This window comes from Pituophis catenifer, unplaced genomic scaffold (genome assembly GCF_029215685.1).
Source record: "Pituophis catenifer annectens isolate HBS135680 unplaced genomic scaffold, rPitCat1.0.hap2 SCAF_4, whole genome shotgun sequence".
Lineage (NCBI taxonomy): Eukaryota > Metazoa > Chordata > Lepidosauria > Squamata > Colubridae > Pituophis > Pituophis catenifer.
In genome coordinates, this window is record NW_027256884.1 from 129,228,388 (window position 1) to 129,245,385 (window position 16,998).

General features: G+C 49.8%; 1 protein-coding gene across 2 annotated transcripts in view; it reads left to right on the plus strand.

Annotated features, from left to right (window-relative positions):
• Positions 1–16,998, plus strand: part of P2RY2 (purinergic receptor P2Y2) — a 56,689-nt gene that overhangs the window by 14,238 nt on the left and 25,453 nt on the right. Inside the window, exon 1 of one of the 2 annotated variants that reach the window (XM_070944101.1) lies at positions 1,196–1,244. The exons of the other annotated variant lie outside the window; for it this stretch is intronic. The gene's annotated coding sequence lies outside the window, so the exon portion shown is untranslated. Of the gene's footprint in view, positions 1–1,195; positions 1,245–16,998 lie in introns of those variants that run through there. 2 annotated transcript variants of the gene reach the window in all.

The window sequence follows — 16,998 nt, forward strand, 5'->3', positions numbered from 1 at the left end:
ATTATAATATTTGGACCCAGTTTAAAATGACAAACCAATTAAAAATTAAAAAATATTTAAAAATATGATCCGTATCGCTCCTTCCTCTGTTGATGCTCCAGAAGTGCTTTACAAACTCGGCTAATTACAAATAGTCCTCGACTTACGACAGTTCATTTAGTGAACCGTTCAAAGTTACAACGGCACTGAAAAAAGTGACTTATGACCGTTTTTCAAACCGACGGCCGTTCTAGCATTCCCCCTCCCGTGGTCGCGTGATTTACATTCAGAAGCTTCACAACTGACTCGCATTTATGACGGGTGCCGCATCCCAGGGACACGCGATCCCCTTTTGCGACCTTCCGACAAGCAAAGTGAATAGGGAAACCAGATTCGCTTAACAGCCATGTTACTAATTTAACGACGGCAACGATTCGCTTAACAGCCGCGGCAAGGAAAGTCGTAAAATGGGGCGAAACTCGCTTAACAACTTTCTCATTTAACAACCTAAATTGTGAACTCAGTTTGTGGTCGTAAGTCCCGTATTCACACTTACAACCGTGTCCCCAGGGTCATGGGATCAAAATTCAAATGCTTGGCAACTGACTCACACTTATGACGGTCGCAGTGTCCCGGGGATCGCCGTTGGTGACCTTCTGACTAGCAAAGTCAATAGGGGGAACCAGATTCACTCGATAACCGGAGCAATTCGCTTAACAACCGTGGGGAAAAGGCGTCATAAAATCAGGTGTGACTTCATTAACAATCATCATGCTTAGCAATGGAAATTCTGATTTTTTTGTTTGTAAGTCGTAAGTCGAGGACTGCCTGTAGGGTCAATGCTGGGCTCTTGATGGCCTGGAGCTTCGCATCTCTTGAGAACTTGAAGGCAAGATGGGCGTGAAGGATTCAGAAAAGTGATGATCCAGCAGAACGGATTGTGCCGCGTGAAAAGTATTAAGCGTGCCATGTTCAAACATGTCCTCTTTTTCGAACCCAGCACCTCCCCGCCTCTCCTTAATTAGGAGCCTCGCAGACGAGCGAGGAAAAACAAAATCCAGCCCAGCCCTGTAACCTGTTAGATTTCTGCCTGCCAGGCAATTTTATTCTCCTCCGCTTTTTATAGGTAAAAGCAGAATACAGAATAACAAGAATCGGAAGGGACCTTGGAGGTCTTCTAGTCCAACCCCCTGCTCAGACAGGAAACCCTGGCCTATACCATGCCGGACAAATCTCCTGAGTGGCTTTGCAATCACTAGGAAACGGTGAGTTCTAGTCCCATCTTTGCCGTGAAAGCCGGCTGGCTGACTGTCGGCCGATCACCCGGTGATGGTGAGTTCTAGTTCCGCCTTAGGCACGAAAGCCAGCTAGGTGATTTTTGGGCAATCACCAGGATTCCGGGAGTTCTAGTACCATTTTAGGCAGAAAAGCTAGCTGGCTGACTATGGACCAATCACCAGGAGATAGTGAGTTCTAGTTCTGCCTTAGGCACGAAAGCTTGCTGTCTGACGGTTGGCCAATCACCAGGAGACGGTGAGTTCTAGTCCCGCCTTAGGCACAAAAGCCAGCTAGGTGATTTTTGGGCAATCACCAGGAGACTGGGAGTTCTAGTCCCATCTTAGGCACAAAAGCTGGCTGGCTGACTATGGACCAATCACCAGGAGATAGTGAGTTCTAGTTCCGCCTTAAGCACGAAAACTTGCTGTCTGACGGTTGGCCAATCACCAGGAGACGGTGAGTTCTAGTCCCGCCTTAGGCACAAAAGCCAGCTAGGTGACTTTTGGGCAATCACCAGGATTCCGGGAGTTCTAGTACCATTTTAGGCAGAAAAGCTAGCTGGCTGACTATGGACCAATCACCAGGAGATAGTGAGTTCTAGTTCCGCCTTAGGCACGAAAGCTTGCTGTCTGACAGTTGGCCAATCACCAGGAGACGGTGAGTTCTAGTCCTGCCTTAGGCACAAAAGCCAGCTAGGTGATTTTTGGGCAATCACCAGGAGACGGTGAGTTCTAGTTCCACCTTAGGCACGAAAGCCAGCTAGGTGATTTTTGGGCAATCACCAGGAGACTGGGAGTTCTAGTCCCATCTTAGGCACAAAAGCTGGCTGGCTGACTATGGACCAATCACCAGGAGATAGTGAGTTCTAGTTCCGCCTTAAGCACGAAAACTTGCTGTCTGACAGTTGGCCAATCACCAGGAGACGGTGAGTTCTAGTCCTGCCTTAGGCACAAAAGCCAGCTAGGTGATTTTTGGGCAATCACCAGGAGACGGTAAGTTCTAGTCCCGCCTTAGGCACAAAAGCCAGCTAGGTGATTTTTGGGCAATCACCAGGATTCCGGGAGTTCTAGTCCCACCTTAGGCACAAAAGCTAGCTGGCTGACTATGGACCAATCACCAGGAGATAGTGAGTTCTAGTTCTGCCTTAGGCACAAAAGCTTGCTGTCTGATGGTTGGCCAATCACCAGGAGACGGTGAGTTCTAGTCCCGCCTTAGGCACAAAAGCCAGCTAGGTGATTTTTGGGCAATCACCAGGAGACGGTGAGTTCTAGTCCCGCCTTAGGCACAAAAGCCAGCTAGGTGATTTTTGGGCAATCACCAGGAGACGGTGAGTTCTAGTCCCGCCTTAGGCACAAAAGCCAGCTAGGTGATTTTTGGGCAATCACCAGGAGACGGTGAGTTCTAGTCCCGCCTTAGGCACAAAAGCCAGCTAGGTGATTTTTGGGCAATCACCAGGAGACGGTGAGTTCTAGTCCCGCCTTAGGCACAAAAGCCAGCTAGGTGATTTTTGGGCAATCACCAGGAGACGGTGAGTTCTAGTCCCACCTTAGGCACAAAAGCCAGCTAGGTGATTTTTGGGCAATCACCAGGAGACGGTGAGTTCTAGTCCCACCTTAGGCAGAAAAGCTAGCTGGCTGACTATGGACCAATCACCAGGAGATAGTGAGTTCTAGTTCCGCCTTAGGCACGAAAGCTTGCTGTCTGACAGTTGGCCAATCACCAGGAGACGGTGAGTTCTAGTCCCGCCTTAGGCACAAAAGCCAGCTAGGTGATTTTTGGGCAATCACCAGGAGACGGTGAGTTCTAGTTCCGCCTTAGGCACAAAAGCCAGCTAGGTGATTTTTGGGCAATCACCAGGAGACTGGGAGTTCTAGTCCCACCTTAGGCAGAAAAGCTAGCTGGCTGATGGTTGGCCAATCACCAGGAGACGGTGAGTTCTAGTCCTGCCTTAGGCACAAAAGCCAGCTAGGTGATTTTTGGGCAATCACCAGGAGACTGGGAGTTCTAGTCCCATCTTAGGCACAAAAGCTGGCTGGCTGACTATGGACCAATCACCAGGAGATAGTGAGTTCTAGTTCCGCCTTAGGCACAAAAGCCAGCTAGGTGATTTTTGGGCAATCACCAGGAGACTGGGAGTTCTAGTCCCACCTTAGGCAGAAAAGCTAGCTGGCTGATGGTTGGCCAATCACCAGGAGACGGTGAGTTCTAGTCCTGCCTTAGGCACGAAAGCCAGCTAGGTGATTTTTGGGCAATCACCAGGAGACTGGGAGTTCTAGTCCCATCTTAGGCACAAAAGCTGGCTGGCTGACTATGGACCAATCACCAGGAGATAGTGAGTTCTAGTTCCGCCTTAGGCACAAAAGCCAGCTAGGTGATTTTTGGGCAATCACCAGGAGACTGGGAGTTCTAGTCCCATCTTAGGCACAAAAGCTTGCTGTCTGATGGTTGGCCAATCACCAGGAGACGGTGAGTTCTAGTCCTGCCTTAGGCACAAAAGCCAGCTAGGTGATTTTTGGGCAATCACCAGGAGACGGTGAGTTCTAGTCCCGCCTTAGGCACAAAAGCCAGCTAGGTGATTTTTGGGCAATCACCAGGAGACTGGGAGTTCTAGTCCCACCTTAGGCAGAAAAGCTAGCTGGCTGACTATGGACCAATCACCAGGAGATAGTGAGTTCTAGTTCCGCCTTAAGCACGAAAACTTGCTGTCTGACAGTTGGCCAATCACCAGGAGACGGTGAGTTCTAGTCCCGCCTTAGGCACAAAAGCCAGCTAGGTGATTTTTGGGCAATCACCAGGAGACGGTGAGTTCTAGTCCCATCTTAGGCACAAAAGCTGGCTGGCTGACTATGGACAATCACCAGGAGACGGTGAGTTCTAGTCCCGCCTTAGGCACAAAAGCCAGCTAGGTGATTTTTGGGCAATCACCAGGATTCCGGGAGTTCTAGTCCCACCTTAGGCACAAAAGCTAGCTGGCTGACTATGGACCAATCACCAGGAGATAGTGAGTTCTAGTTCTGCCTTAGGCACAAAAGCTTGCTGTCTGATGGTTGGCCAATCACCAGGAGACGGTGAGTTCTAGTCCCGCCTTAGGCACAAAAGCCAGCTAGGTGATTTTTGGGCAATCACCAGGAGACGGTGAGTTCTAGTCCCGCCTTAGGCACAAAAGCCAGCTAGGTGATTTTTGGGCAATCACCAGGAGACGGTGAGTTCTAGTCCCGCCTTAGGCACAAAAGCCAGCTAGGTGATTTTTGGGCAATCACCAGGAGACGGTGAGTTCTAGTCCCGCCTTAGGCACAAAAGCTAGCTGGCTGACTATGGACCAATCACCAGGAGATAGTGAGTTCTAGTTCCGCCTTAGGCACAAAAGCTTGCTGTCTGATGGTTGGCCAATCACCAGGAGACGGTGAGTTCTAGTCCCGCCTTAGGCACAAAAGCCAGCTAGGTGATTTTTGGGCAATCACCAGGAGACGGTGAGTTCTAGTCCCACCTTAGGCAGAAAAGCTAGCTGGCTGACTATGGACCAATCACCAGGAGATAGTGAGTTCTAGTTCCGCCTTAGGCACAAAAGCTTGCTGTCTGATGGTTGGCCAATCACCAGGAGACGGTGAGTTCTAGTCCCGCCTTAGGCACAAAAGCCAGCTAGGTGATTTTTGGGCAATCACCAGGAGATGGTGAGTTCTAGTCCCGTCTTAGGCACAAAAGCCAGCTAGGTGATTTTTGGGCAATCACCAGGAGACGGTGAGTTCTAGTCCCGTCTTAGGCACAAAAGCCAGCTAGGTGATTTTTGGGCAATCACCAGGAGACGGTGAGTTCTAGTCCCGCCTTAGGCACAAAAGCCAGCTAGGTGATTTTTGGGCAATCACCAGGAGACGGTGAGTTCTAGTCCCGCCTTAGGCACAAAAGCCAGCTAGGTGATTTTTGGGCAATCACCAGGAGACGGTGAGTTCTAGTCCCGTCTTAGGCACAAAAGCCAGCTAGGTGATTTTTGGGCAATCACCAGGAGACGGTGAGTTCTAGTCCCACCTTAGGCAGAAAAGCTAGCTGGCTGACTATGGACCAATCACCAGGAGATAGTGAGTTCTAGTTCCGCCTTAGGCACGAAAGCTTGCTGTCTGATGGTTGGCCAATCACCAGGAGACGGTGAGTTCTAGTCCCGCCTTAGGCACAAAAGCCAGCTAGGTGATTTTTGGGCAATCACCAGGAGACGGTGAGTTCTAGTCCCGCCTTAGGCACAAAAGCCAGCTAGGTGATTTTTGGGCAATCACCAGGAGACGGTGAGTTCTAGTCCCGTCTTAGGCACAAAAGCCAGCTAGGTGATTTTGGGGCAATCACCAGGAGATGGTGAGTTCTAGTCCCACCTTAGGCAGAAAAGCTAGCTGGCTGACTATGGACCAATCACCAGGAGATAGTGAGTTCTAGTTCCGCCTTAGGCACAAAAGCTTGCTGTCTGACGGTTGGCCAATCACCAGGAGACGGTGAGTTCTAGTCCTACCTTAGGCACAAAAGCCAGCTAGGTGATTTTTGGGCAATCACCAGGAGACGGTGAGTTCTAGTCCCGCCTTAGGCACAAAAGCCAGCTAGGTGATTTTTGGGCAATCACCAGGAGACGGTGAGTTCTAGTCCTACCTTAGGCACAAAAGCCAGCTAGGTGATTTTGGGGCAATCACCAGGAGATGGTGAGTTCTAGTCCCACCTTAGGCAGAAAAGCTAGCTGGCTGACTATGGACCAATCACCAGGAGATAGTGAGTTCTAGTTCCGCCTTAGGCACGAAAGCTTGCTGTCTGACTGTCGGCCGATCACCAGGAGACGGTGAGTTCTAGTCCTACCTTAGGCACAAAAGCCAGCTAGGTGATTTTTGGGCAATCACCAGGAGACGGTGAGTTCTAGTCCCGCCTTAGGCACAAAAGCCAGCTAGGTGATTTTTGGGCAATCACCAGGAGACGGTGAGTTCTAGTCCTACCTTAGGCACAAAAGCCAGCTAGGTGATTTTTGGGCAATCACCAGGAGACGGTGAGTTCTAGTTCCACCTTAGGCACGAAAGCTTGCTGTCTGACGGTTGGCCAATCACCAGGAGACGGTGAGTTCTAGTCCCATTTTAGGCACAAAAGCCAGCTAGGTGATTTTTGGGCAATCACCAGGAGACTGGGAGTTCTAGTCCCATCTTAGGCACAAAAGCTGGCTGGCTGACTATGGACAATCATCAGGAGATAGTGAGTTCTAGTTCCGCCTTAGGCACGAAAACTTGCTGTCTGACGGTTGGCCAATCACCTGGAGACGGTGAGTTCTAGTCCCGCCTTAGGCACAAAAGCCAGCTAGGTGATTTTTGGGCAATCACCAGGAGATGGTGAGTTCTAGTCCCACCTTAGGCAGAAAAGCCAGCTAGGTGATTTTTGGGCAATCACCAGGAGACGGTGAGTTCTAGTCCCGCCTTAGGCACAAAAGCCAGCTAGGTGATTTTTGGGCAATCACCAGGAGACGGTGAGTTCTAGTCCTACCTTAGGCACAAAAGCCAGCTAGGTGATTTTTGGGCAATCACCAGGAGACGGTGAGTTCTAGTTCCACCTTAGGCACGAAAGCTTGCTGTCTGACGGTTGGCCAATCACCAGGAGACGGTGAGTTCTAGTCCCATTTTAGGCACAAAAGCCAGCTAGGTGATTTTTGGGCAATCACCAGGAGACTGGGAGTTCTAGTCCCATCTTAGGCACAAAAGCTGGCTGGCTGACTATGGACAATCATCAGGAGATAGTGAGTTCTAGTTCCGCCTTAGGCACGAAAACTTGCTGTCTGACGGTTGGCCAATCACCTGGAGACGGTGAGTTCTAGTCCCGCCTTAGGCACAAAAGCCAGCTAGGTGATTTTTGGGCAATCACCAGGAGACGGTAAGTTCTAGTCCCGCCTTAGGCACAAAAGCCAGCTAGGTGATTTTTGGGCAATCACCAGGAGACGGTGAGTTCTAGTCCCATCTTAGGCACAAAAGCTGGCTGGCTGACTATGGACAATCACCAGGAGATAGTGAATTCTAGTTCCGCCTTAGGCACGAAAACTTGCTGTCTGATGGTTGGCCAATCACCAGGAGACGGTGAGTTCTAGTCCCGCCTTAGGCACAAAAGCCAGCTAGGTGATTTTTGGGCAATCACCAGGAGACGGTGAGTTCTAGTCCCGTCTTAGGCACAAAAGCCAGCTAGGTGATTTTGGGGCAATCACCAGGAGACGGTGAGTTCTAGTCCCGTCTTAGGCACAAAAGCCAGCTAGGTGATTTTTGGGCAATCACCAGGAGATGGTGAGTTCTAGTCCCACCTTAGGCAGAAAAGCTAGCTGGCTGACTATGGACCAATCACCAGGAGATAGTGAGTTCTAGTTCCGCCTTAGGCACGAAAGCTTGCTGTCTGACGGTTGGCCAATCACCAGGAGACGGTGAGTTCTAGTCCTACCTTAGGCACAAAAGCCAGCTAGGTGATTTTTGGGCAATCACCAGGAGACGGTGAGTTCTAGTCCCGCCTTAGGCACAAAAGCCAGCTAGGTGATTTTTGGGCAATCACCAGGATTCCGGGAGTTCTAGTCCCACCTTAGGCAGAAAAGCTAGCTGGCTGACTATGGACCAATCACCAGGAGATAGTGAGTTCTAGTTCCGCCTTAGGCACAAAAGCTTGCTGTCTGACGGTTGGCCAGTCACCAGGAGACGGTGAGTTCTAGTCCCGTCTTAGGCACAAAAGCCAGCTAGGTGATTTTTGGGCAATCACCAGGAGACGGTGAGTTCTAGTCCCGCCTTAGGCACAAAAGCCAGCTAGGTGATTTTTGGGCAATCACCAGGATTCCGGGAGTTCTAGTCCCACCTTAGGCAGAAAAGCTAGCTGGCTGACTATGGACCAATCACCAGGAGATAGTGAGTTCTAGTTCCGCCTTAGGCACAAAAGCTTGCTGTCTGACTGTCGGCCGATCACCAGGAGACGGTGAGTTCTAGTCCTACCTTAGGCACAAAAGCCAGCTAGGTGATTTTTGGGCAATCACCAGGAGACGGTGAGTTCTAGTCCCGCCTTAGGCACAAAAGCCAGCTAGGTGATTTTTGGGCAATCACCAGGAGACGGTGAGTTCTAGTCCTACCTTAGGCACAAAAGCCAGCTAGGTGATTTTTGGGCAATCACCAGGAGACGGTGAGTTCTAGTTCCACCTTAGGCACGAAAGCTTGCTGTCTGACGGTTGGCCAATCACCAGGAGACGGTGAGTTCTAGTCCCATTTTAGGCACAAAAGCCAGCTAGGTGATTTTTGGGCAATCACCAGGAGACGGTGAGTTCTAGTTCCGCCTTAGCCATGAAAGCTGGCTGGCTGACTGTTGGCCGATCACCAGGAGTCAGTGAGTTCTAGTTCCGCCTTAAGCACGAAAACTTGCTGTCTGATGGTTGGCCAATCACCAGGAGACGGTGAGTTCTAGTCCCGCCTTAGGCACAAAAGCCAGCTAGGTGATTTTTGGACAATCACCAGGATTCCGGGAGTTCTAGTACCATTTTAGGCAGAAAAGCTAGCTGGCTGACTATGGACCAATCACCAGGAGATAGTGAGTTCTAGTTCTGCCTTAGGCACAAAAGCCAGCTAGGTGATTTTTGGGCAATCACCAGGAGATAGTGAGTTCTAGTTCCGCCTTAGGCACGAAAGCCAGCTAGGTGATTTTTGGGCAATCACCAGGAGACGGTGAGTTCTAGTCCCGCCTTAGGCAGAAAAGCTAGCTGGCTGACTATGGACCAATCACCAGGAGATAGTGAGTTCTAGTTCCGCCTTAGGCACGAAAGCTTGCTGTCTGACTGTCGGCCGATCACCAGGAGACGGTGAGTTCTAGTCCTACCTTAGGCACAAAAGCCAGCTAGGTGATTTTTGGGCAATCACCAGGAGACGGTGAGTTCTAGTTCCACCTTAGGCACGAAAGCTTGCTGTCTGACGGTTGGCCAATCACCAGGAGACGGTGAGTTCTAGTCCCATTTTAGGCACAAAAGCCAGCTAGGTGATTTTTGGGCAATCACCAGGAGACTGGGAGTTCTAGTCCCATCTTAGGCACAAAAGCTGGCTGGCTGACTATGGACAATCATCAGGAGATAGTGAGTTCTAGTTCCGCCTTAGGCACGAAAACTTGCTGTCTGACGGTTGGCCAATCACCTGGAGACGGTGAGTTCTAGTCCCGCCTTAGGCACAAAAGCCAGCTAGGTGATTTTTGGGCAATCACCAGGAGACTGGGAGTTCTAGTCCCATCTTAGGCACAAAAGCTGGCTGGCTGACTATGGACCAATCACCAGGAGATAGTGAGTTCTAGTTCCGCCTTAGGCACAAAAGCTTGCTGTCTGATGGTTGGCCAATCACCAGGAGATAGTGAGTTCTAGTTCTGCCTTAGGCACAAAAGCCAGCTAGGTGATTTTTGGGCAATCACCAGGAGATAGTGAGTTCTAGTTCCGCCTTAGGCACAAAAGCCAGCTAGGTGATTTTTGGGCAATCACCAGGAGACGGTGAGTTCTAGTCCCGCCTTAGGCAGAAAAGCTAGCTGGCTGACTATGGACCAATCACCAGGAGATAGTGAGTTCTAGTTCCGCCTTAGGCACGAAAGCTTGCTGTCTGACTGTCGGCCGATCACCAGGAGACGGTGAGTTCTAGTCCTACCTTAGGCACAAAAGCCAGCTAGGTGATTTTTGGGCAATCACCAGGAGACGGTGAGTTCTAGTCCCGCCTTAGGCACAAAAGCCAGCTAGGTGATTTTTGGGCAATCACCAGGAGACGGTGAGTTCTAGTCCTACCTTAGGCACAAAAGCCAGCTAGGTGATTTTTGGGCAATCACCAGGAGACGGTGAGTTCTAGTTCCACCTTAGGCACGAAAGCTTGCTGTCTGACGGTTGGCCAATCACCAGGAGACGGTGAGTTCTAGTCCCATTTTAGGCACAAAAGCCAGCTAGGTGATTTTTGGGCAATCACCAGGAGACTGGGAGTTCTAGTCCCATCTTAGGCACAAAAGCTGGCTGGCTGACTATGGACAATCATCAGGAGATAGTGAATTCTAGTTCCGCCTTAGGCACGAAAACTTGCTGTCTGACGGTTGGCCAATCACCTGGAGACGGTGAGTTCTAGTCCCGCCTTAGGCACAAAAGCCAGCTAGGTGATTTTTGGGCAATCACCAGGAGATGGTGAGTTCTAGTCCCACCTTAGGCAGAAAAGCCAGCTAGGTGATTTTTGGGCAATCACCAGGAGACGGTGAGTTCTAGTCCCGCCTTAGGCACAAAAGCCAGCTAGGTGATTTTTGGGCAATCACCAGGAGACGGTGAGTTCTAGTCCTACCTTAGGCACAAAAGCCAGCTAGGTGATTTTTGGGCAATCACCAGGAGACGGTGAGTTCTAGTTCCACCTTAGGCACGAAAGCTTGCTGTCTGACGGTTGGCCAATCACCAGGAGACGGTGAGTTCTAGTCCCATTTTAGGCACAAAAGCCAGCTAGGTGATTTTTGGGCAATCACCAGGAGACTGGGAGTTCTAGTCCCATCTTAGGCACAAAAGCTGGCTGGCTGACTATGGACAATCATCAGGAGATAGTGAGTTCTAGTTCCGCCTTAGGCACGAAAACTTGCTGTCTGACGGTTGGCCAATCACCTGGAGACGGTGAGTTCTAGTCCCGCCTTAGGCACAAAAGCCAGCTAGGTGATTTTTGGGCAATCACCAGGAGACTGGGAGTTCTAGTCCCATCTTAGGCACAAAAGCTGGCTGGCTGACTATGGACCAATCACCAGGAGATAGTGAGTTCTAGTTCCGCCTTAGGCACAAAAGCTTGCTGTCTGATGGTTGGCCAATCACCAGGAGACGGTGAGTTCTAGTCCCGCCTTAGGCACAAAAGCCAGCTAGGTGATTTTTGGGCAATCACCAGGATTCCGGGAGTTCTAGTACCATTTTAGGCAGAAAAGCTAGCTGGCTGACTATGGACCAATCACCAGGAGATAGTGAGTTCTAGTTCTGCCTTAGGCACAAAAGCCAGCTAGGTGATTTTTGGGCAATCACCAGGAGATGGTGAGTTCTAGTCCCACCTTAGGCACAAAAGCCAGCTAGGTGATTTTTGGGCAATCACCAGGAGACGGTGAGTTCTAGTCCTACCTTAGGCACAAAAGCCAGCTAGGTGATTTTTGGGCAATCACCAGGAGACGGTGAGTTCTAGTTCCACCTTAGGCACGAAAGCTTGCTGTCTGACGGTTGGCCAATCACCAGGAGACGGTGAGTTCTAGTCCCATTTTAGGCACAAAAGCCAGCTAGGTGATTTTTGGGCAATCACCAGGAGACTGGGAGTTCTAGTCCCATCTTAGGCACAAAAGCTGGCTGGCTGACTATGGACAATCATCAGGAGATAGTGAATTCTAGTTCCGCCTTAGGCACGAAAACTTGCTGTCTGACGGTTGGCCAATCACCTGGAGACGGTGAGTTCTAGTCCCGCCTTAGGCACAAAAGCCAGCTAGGTGATTTTTGGGCAATCACCAGGAGATGGTGAGTTCTAGTCCCACCTTAGGCAGAAAAGCCAGCTAGGTGATTTTTGGGCAATCACCAGGAGACGGTGAGTTCTAGTCCCGCCTTAGGCACAAAAGCCAGCTAGGTGATTTTTGGGCAATCACCAGGAGACGGTGAGTTCTAGTCCTACCTTAGGCACAAAAGCCAGCTAGGTGATTTTTGGGCAATCACCAGGAGACGGTGAGTTCTAGTTCCACCTTAGGCACGAAAGCTTGCTGTCTGACGGTTGGCCAATCACCAGGAGACGGTGAGTTCTAGTCCCATTTTAGGCACAAAAGCCAGCTAGGTGATTTTTGGGCAATCACCAGGAGACTGGGAGTTCTAGTCCCATCTTAGGCACAAAAGCTGGCTGGCTGACTATGGACAATCATCAGGAGATAGTGAGTTCTAGTTCCGCCTTAGGCACGAAAACTTGCTGTCTGACGGTTGGCCAATCACCTGGAGACGGTGAGTTCTAGTCCCGCCTTAGGCACAAAAGCCAGCTAGGTGATTTTTGGGCAATCACCAGGAGACTGGGAGTTCTAGTCCCATCTTAGGCACAAAAGCTGGCTGGCTGACTATGGACCAATCACCAGGAGATAGTGAGTTCTAGTTCCGCCTTAGGCACAAAAGCTTGCTGTCTGATGGTTGGCCAATCACCAGGAGACGGTGAGTTCTAGTCCCGCCTTAGGCACAAAAGCCAGCTAGGTGATTTTTGGGCAATCACCAGGATTCCGGGAGTTCTAGTACCATTTTAGGCAGAAAATCTAGCTGGCTGACTATGGACCAATCACCAGGAGATAGTGAGTTCTAGTTCTGCCTTAGGCACAAAAGCTTGCTGTCTGATGGTTGGCCAATCACCAGGAGACGGTGAGTTCTAGTCCCGCCTTAGGCACAAAAGCCAGCTAGGTGATTTTTGGGCAATCACCAGGAGACGGTGAGTTCTAGTCCCGTCTTAGGCACAAAAGCCAGCTAGGTGATTTTTGGGCAATCACCAGGAGATGGTGAGTTCTAGTCCCACCTTAGGCAGAAAAGCTAGCTGGCTGACTATGGACCAATCACCAGGAGATAGTGAGTTCTAGTTCCGCCTTAGGCACGAAAGCTTGCTGTCTGACGGTTGGCCAGTCACCAGGAGACGGTGAGTTCTAGTCCCGCCTTAGGCACAAAAGCCAGCTAGGTGATTTTTGGGCAATCACCAGGAGACTGGGAGTTCTAGTCCCATCTTAGGCACAAAAGCTGGCTGGCTGACTATGGACAATCACCAGGAGATAGTGAATTCTAGTTCCGCCTTAGGCACGAAAGCTTGCTGTCTGACGGTTGGCCAATCACCAGGAGACGGTGAGTTCTAGTCCCGCCTTAGGCACAAAAGCCAGCTAGGTGATTTTTGGGCAATCACCAGGAGACGGTGAGTTCTAGTCCCGTCTTAGGCACAAAAGCCAGCTAGGTGATTTTGGGGCAATCACCAGGAGACGGTGAGTTCTAGTCCCGCCTTAGGCAGAAAAGCTAGCTGGCTGACTATGGACCAATCACCAGGAGATAGTGAGTTCTAGTTCCGCCTTAGGCACGAAAGCTTGCTGTCTGACTGTCGGCCGATCACCAGGAGACGGTGAGTTCTAGTCCTACCTTAGGCACAAAAGCCAGCTAGGTGATTTTTGGGCAATCACCAGGAGACGGTGAGTTCTAGTCCCGCCTTAGGCACAAAAGCCAGCTAGGTGATTTTTGGGCAATCACCAGGAGACGGTGAGTTCTAGTCCTACCTTAGGCACAAAAGCCAGCTAGGTGATTTTTGGGCAATCACCAGGAGACGGTGAGTTCTAGTTCCACCTTAGGCACGAAAGCTTGCTGTCTGACGGTTGGCCAATCACCAGGAGACGGTGAGTTCTAGTCCCATTTTAGGCACAAAAGCCAGCTAGGTGATTTTTGGGCAATCACCAGGAGACTGGGAGTTCTAGTCCCATCTTAGGCACAAAAGCTGGCTGGCTGACTATGGACAATCATCAGGAGATAGTGAATTCTAGTTCCGCCTTAGGCACGAAAACTTGCTGTCTGACGGTTGGCCAATCACCTGGAGACGGTGAGTTCTAGTCCCGCCTTAGGCACAAAAGCCAGCTAGGTGATTTTTGGGCAATCACCAGGAGATGGTGAGTTCTAGTCCCACCTTAGGCAGAAAAGCCAGCTAGGTGATTTTTGGGCAATCACCAGGAGACGGTGAGTTCTAGTCCCGCCTTAGGCACAAAAGCCAGCTAGGTGATTTTTGGGCAATCACCAGGAGACGGTGAGTTCTAGTCCTACCTTAGGCACAAAAGCCAGCTAGGTGATTTTTGGGCAATCACCAGGAGACGGTGAGTTCTAGTTCCACCTTAGGCACGAAAGCTTGCTGTCTGACGGTTGGCCAATCACCAGGAGACGGTGAGTTCTAGTCCCATTTTAGGCACAAAAGCCAGCTAGGTGATTTTTGGGCAATCACCAGGAGACTGGGAGTTCTAGTCCCATCTTAGGCACAAAAGCTGGCTGGCTGACTATGGACAATCATCAGGAGATAGTGAGTTCTAGTTCCGCCTTAGGCACGAAAACTTGCTGTCTGACGGTTGGCCAATCACCTGGAGACGGTGAGTTCTAGTCCCGCCTTAGGCACAAAAGCCAGCTAGGTGATTTTTGGGCAATCACCAGGAGACTGGGAGTTCTAGTCCCATCTTAGGCACAAAAGCTGGCTGGCTGACTATGGACCAATCACCAGGAGATAGTGAGTTCTAGTTCCGCCTTAGGCACAAAAGCTTGCTGTCTGATGGTTGGCCAATCACCAGGAGACGGTGAGTTCTAGTCCCGCCTTAGGCACAAAAGCCAGCTAGGTGATTTTTGGGCAATCACCAGGAGACGGTGAGTTCTAGTCCCGTCTTAGGCACAAAAGCCAGCTAGGTGATTTTGGGGCAATCACCAGGAGATGGTGAGTTCTAGTCCCACCTTAGGCAGAAAAGCTAGCTGGCTGACTATGGACCAATCACCAGGAGATAGTGAGTTCTAGTTCCGCCTTAGGCACGAAAGCTTGCTGTCTGACTGTCGGCCGATCACCAGGAGACGGTGAGTTCTAGTCCTACCTTAGGCACAAAAGCCAGCTAGGTGATTTTTGGGCAATCACCAGGAGACGGTGAGTTCTAGTCCCGCCTTAGGCACAAAAGCCAGCTAGGTGATTTTTGGGCAATCACCAGGAGACGGTGAGTTCTAGTCCTACCTTAGGCACAAAAGCCAGCTAGGTGATTTTTGGGCAATCACCAGGAGACGGTGAGTTCTAGTTCCACCTTAGGCACGAAAGCTTGCTGTCTGACGGTTGGCCAATCACCAGGAGACGGTGAGTTCTAGTCCCGCCTTAGGCACAAAAGCCAGCTAGGTGATTTTTGGGCAATCACCAGGAGACTGGGAGTTCTAGTCCCATCTTAGGCACAAAAGCTGGCTGGCTGACTATGGACAATCATCAGGAGATAGTGAATTCTAGTTCCGCCTTAGGCACGAAAACTTGCTGTCTGACGGTTGGCCAATCACCTGGAGACGGTGAGTTCTAGTCCCGCCTTAGGCACAAAAGCCAGCTAGGTGATTTTTGGGCAATCACCAGGATTCCGGGAGTTCTAGTACCATTTTAGGCAGAAAAGCTAGCTGGCTGACTATGGACCAATCACCAGGAGATAGTGAGTTCTAGTTCTGCCTTAGGCACAAAAGCTTGCTGTCTGATGGTTGGCCAATCACCAGGAGACGGTGAGTTCTAGTCCCGCCTTAGGCACAAAAGCCAGCTAGGTGATTTTTGGGCAATCACCAGGAGACGGTGAGTTCTAGTCCCGCCTTAGGCACAAAAGCCAGCTAGGTGATTTTTGGGCAATCACCAGGAGACGGTGAGTTCTAGTCCCACCTTAGGCAGAAAAGCCAGCTAGGTGATTTTTGGGCAATCACCAGGAGACGGTGAGTTCTAGTCCCGCCTTAGGCACAAAAGCTAGCTGGCTGACTATGGACCAATCACCAGGAGATAGTGAGTTCTAGTTCCGCCTTAGGCACGAAAGCTTGCTGTCTGACTGTCGGCCGATCACCAGGAGACGGTGAGTTCTAGTCCCGTCTTAGGCACAAAAGCCAGCTAGGTGATTTTGGGGCAATCACCAGGAGACGGTGAGTTCTAGTCCCGCCTTAGGCACAAAAGCTAGCTAGGTGATCACAGGGTGGTTGTTATTGTGGAAAAAATAGGAGGAGGAAAGAATATTAGCTACGGTTGCTGCTTTGAGTTACTTCTAAAGTAATAGAGGCAGGTTAAAAAAAAAAGTGAATTAAACAGATCAGACATGTGATCTTGGATATAAATGAAGAAATATTTCCACCTCCCCCCAAATTGGGGAACTCAGGCATCCGTGGGTGACCCTAATAACCTTGAGGGAAATTTCAGCTCTGCTATTATTCCCACAAGTTTCCGTTCCAGCCTGTACGGCTTTTACTCTCCTTGCATTAGATTCGCTCCGTCATTTCAATTTTGCAAAAAATTGCAAAAAATTTTTTTTGCCTTTTCTACAGTCTGCTTTAAAGCAGAGTAATAGTATTCTGGAGTTGGGTGGACATGACAAGCCCACTGATTCATCACTGTCCCCTCCCTTCCTCTTGCAATCTGCTGTGAGTAACTCGCCTGTTAATTTGACTTACATCATCCTTTGCTTCCCTTTGCTAAGTTCGCATTTCAACCATTCTTTGAAAAAGAAATTGGGTTATTCATCCCGAAGCCCTGAGAATTTAAAGGCTCAGAAACGGCACCAAGGCGAACTTGGATTTACTGATGAATCTCGCTCCCAAATTCTTGCAGGTAGTTCGAGTCCAAAATTTCCTTTGCTAAGCAAGACAGTTGTTAAGCGAGTTGCATCATTTTACGAACTTCGTTGGGAGTGGGGGATGGATGGAGAGAGAGAGTTTGATAGAGATAGATAGTGGTAGAGACAATGATAGATGATAGATAGATGGATGGATGGATGGATGGATAGATAGATAGATAGATAGATAGATAGATAGATAGATAGATAGACAGACAAGAGTGAGAGACACAGAGAGAGAGACAGATAGATGATAGATAGATAGATAGATAGATAGATAGATAGATAGATAGATAATAGTTAGATAGATAGATAGATAGATAGATAATAGATAGATAAATAGATGGCTAGATAGATAAGATAAATACATGGATAGATTAGATAAATAGATAGATAGATAGATAGATAGAT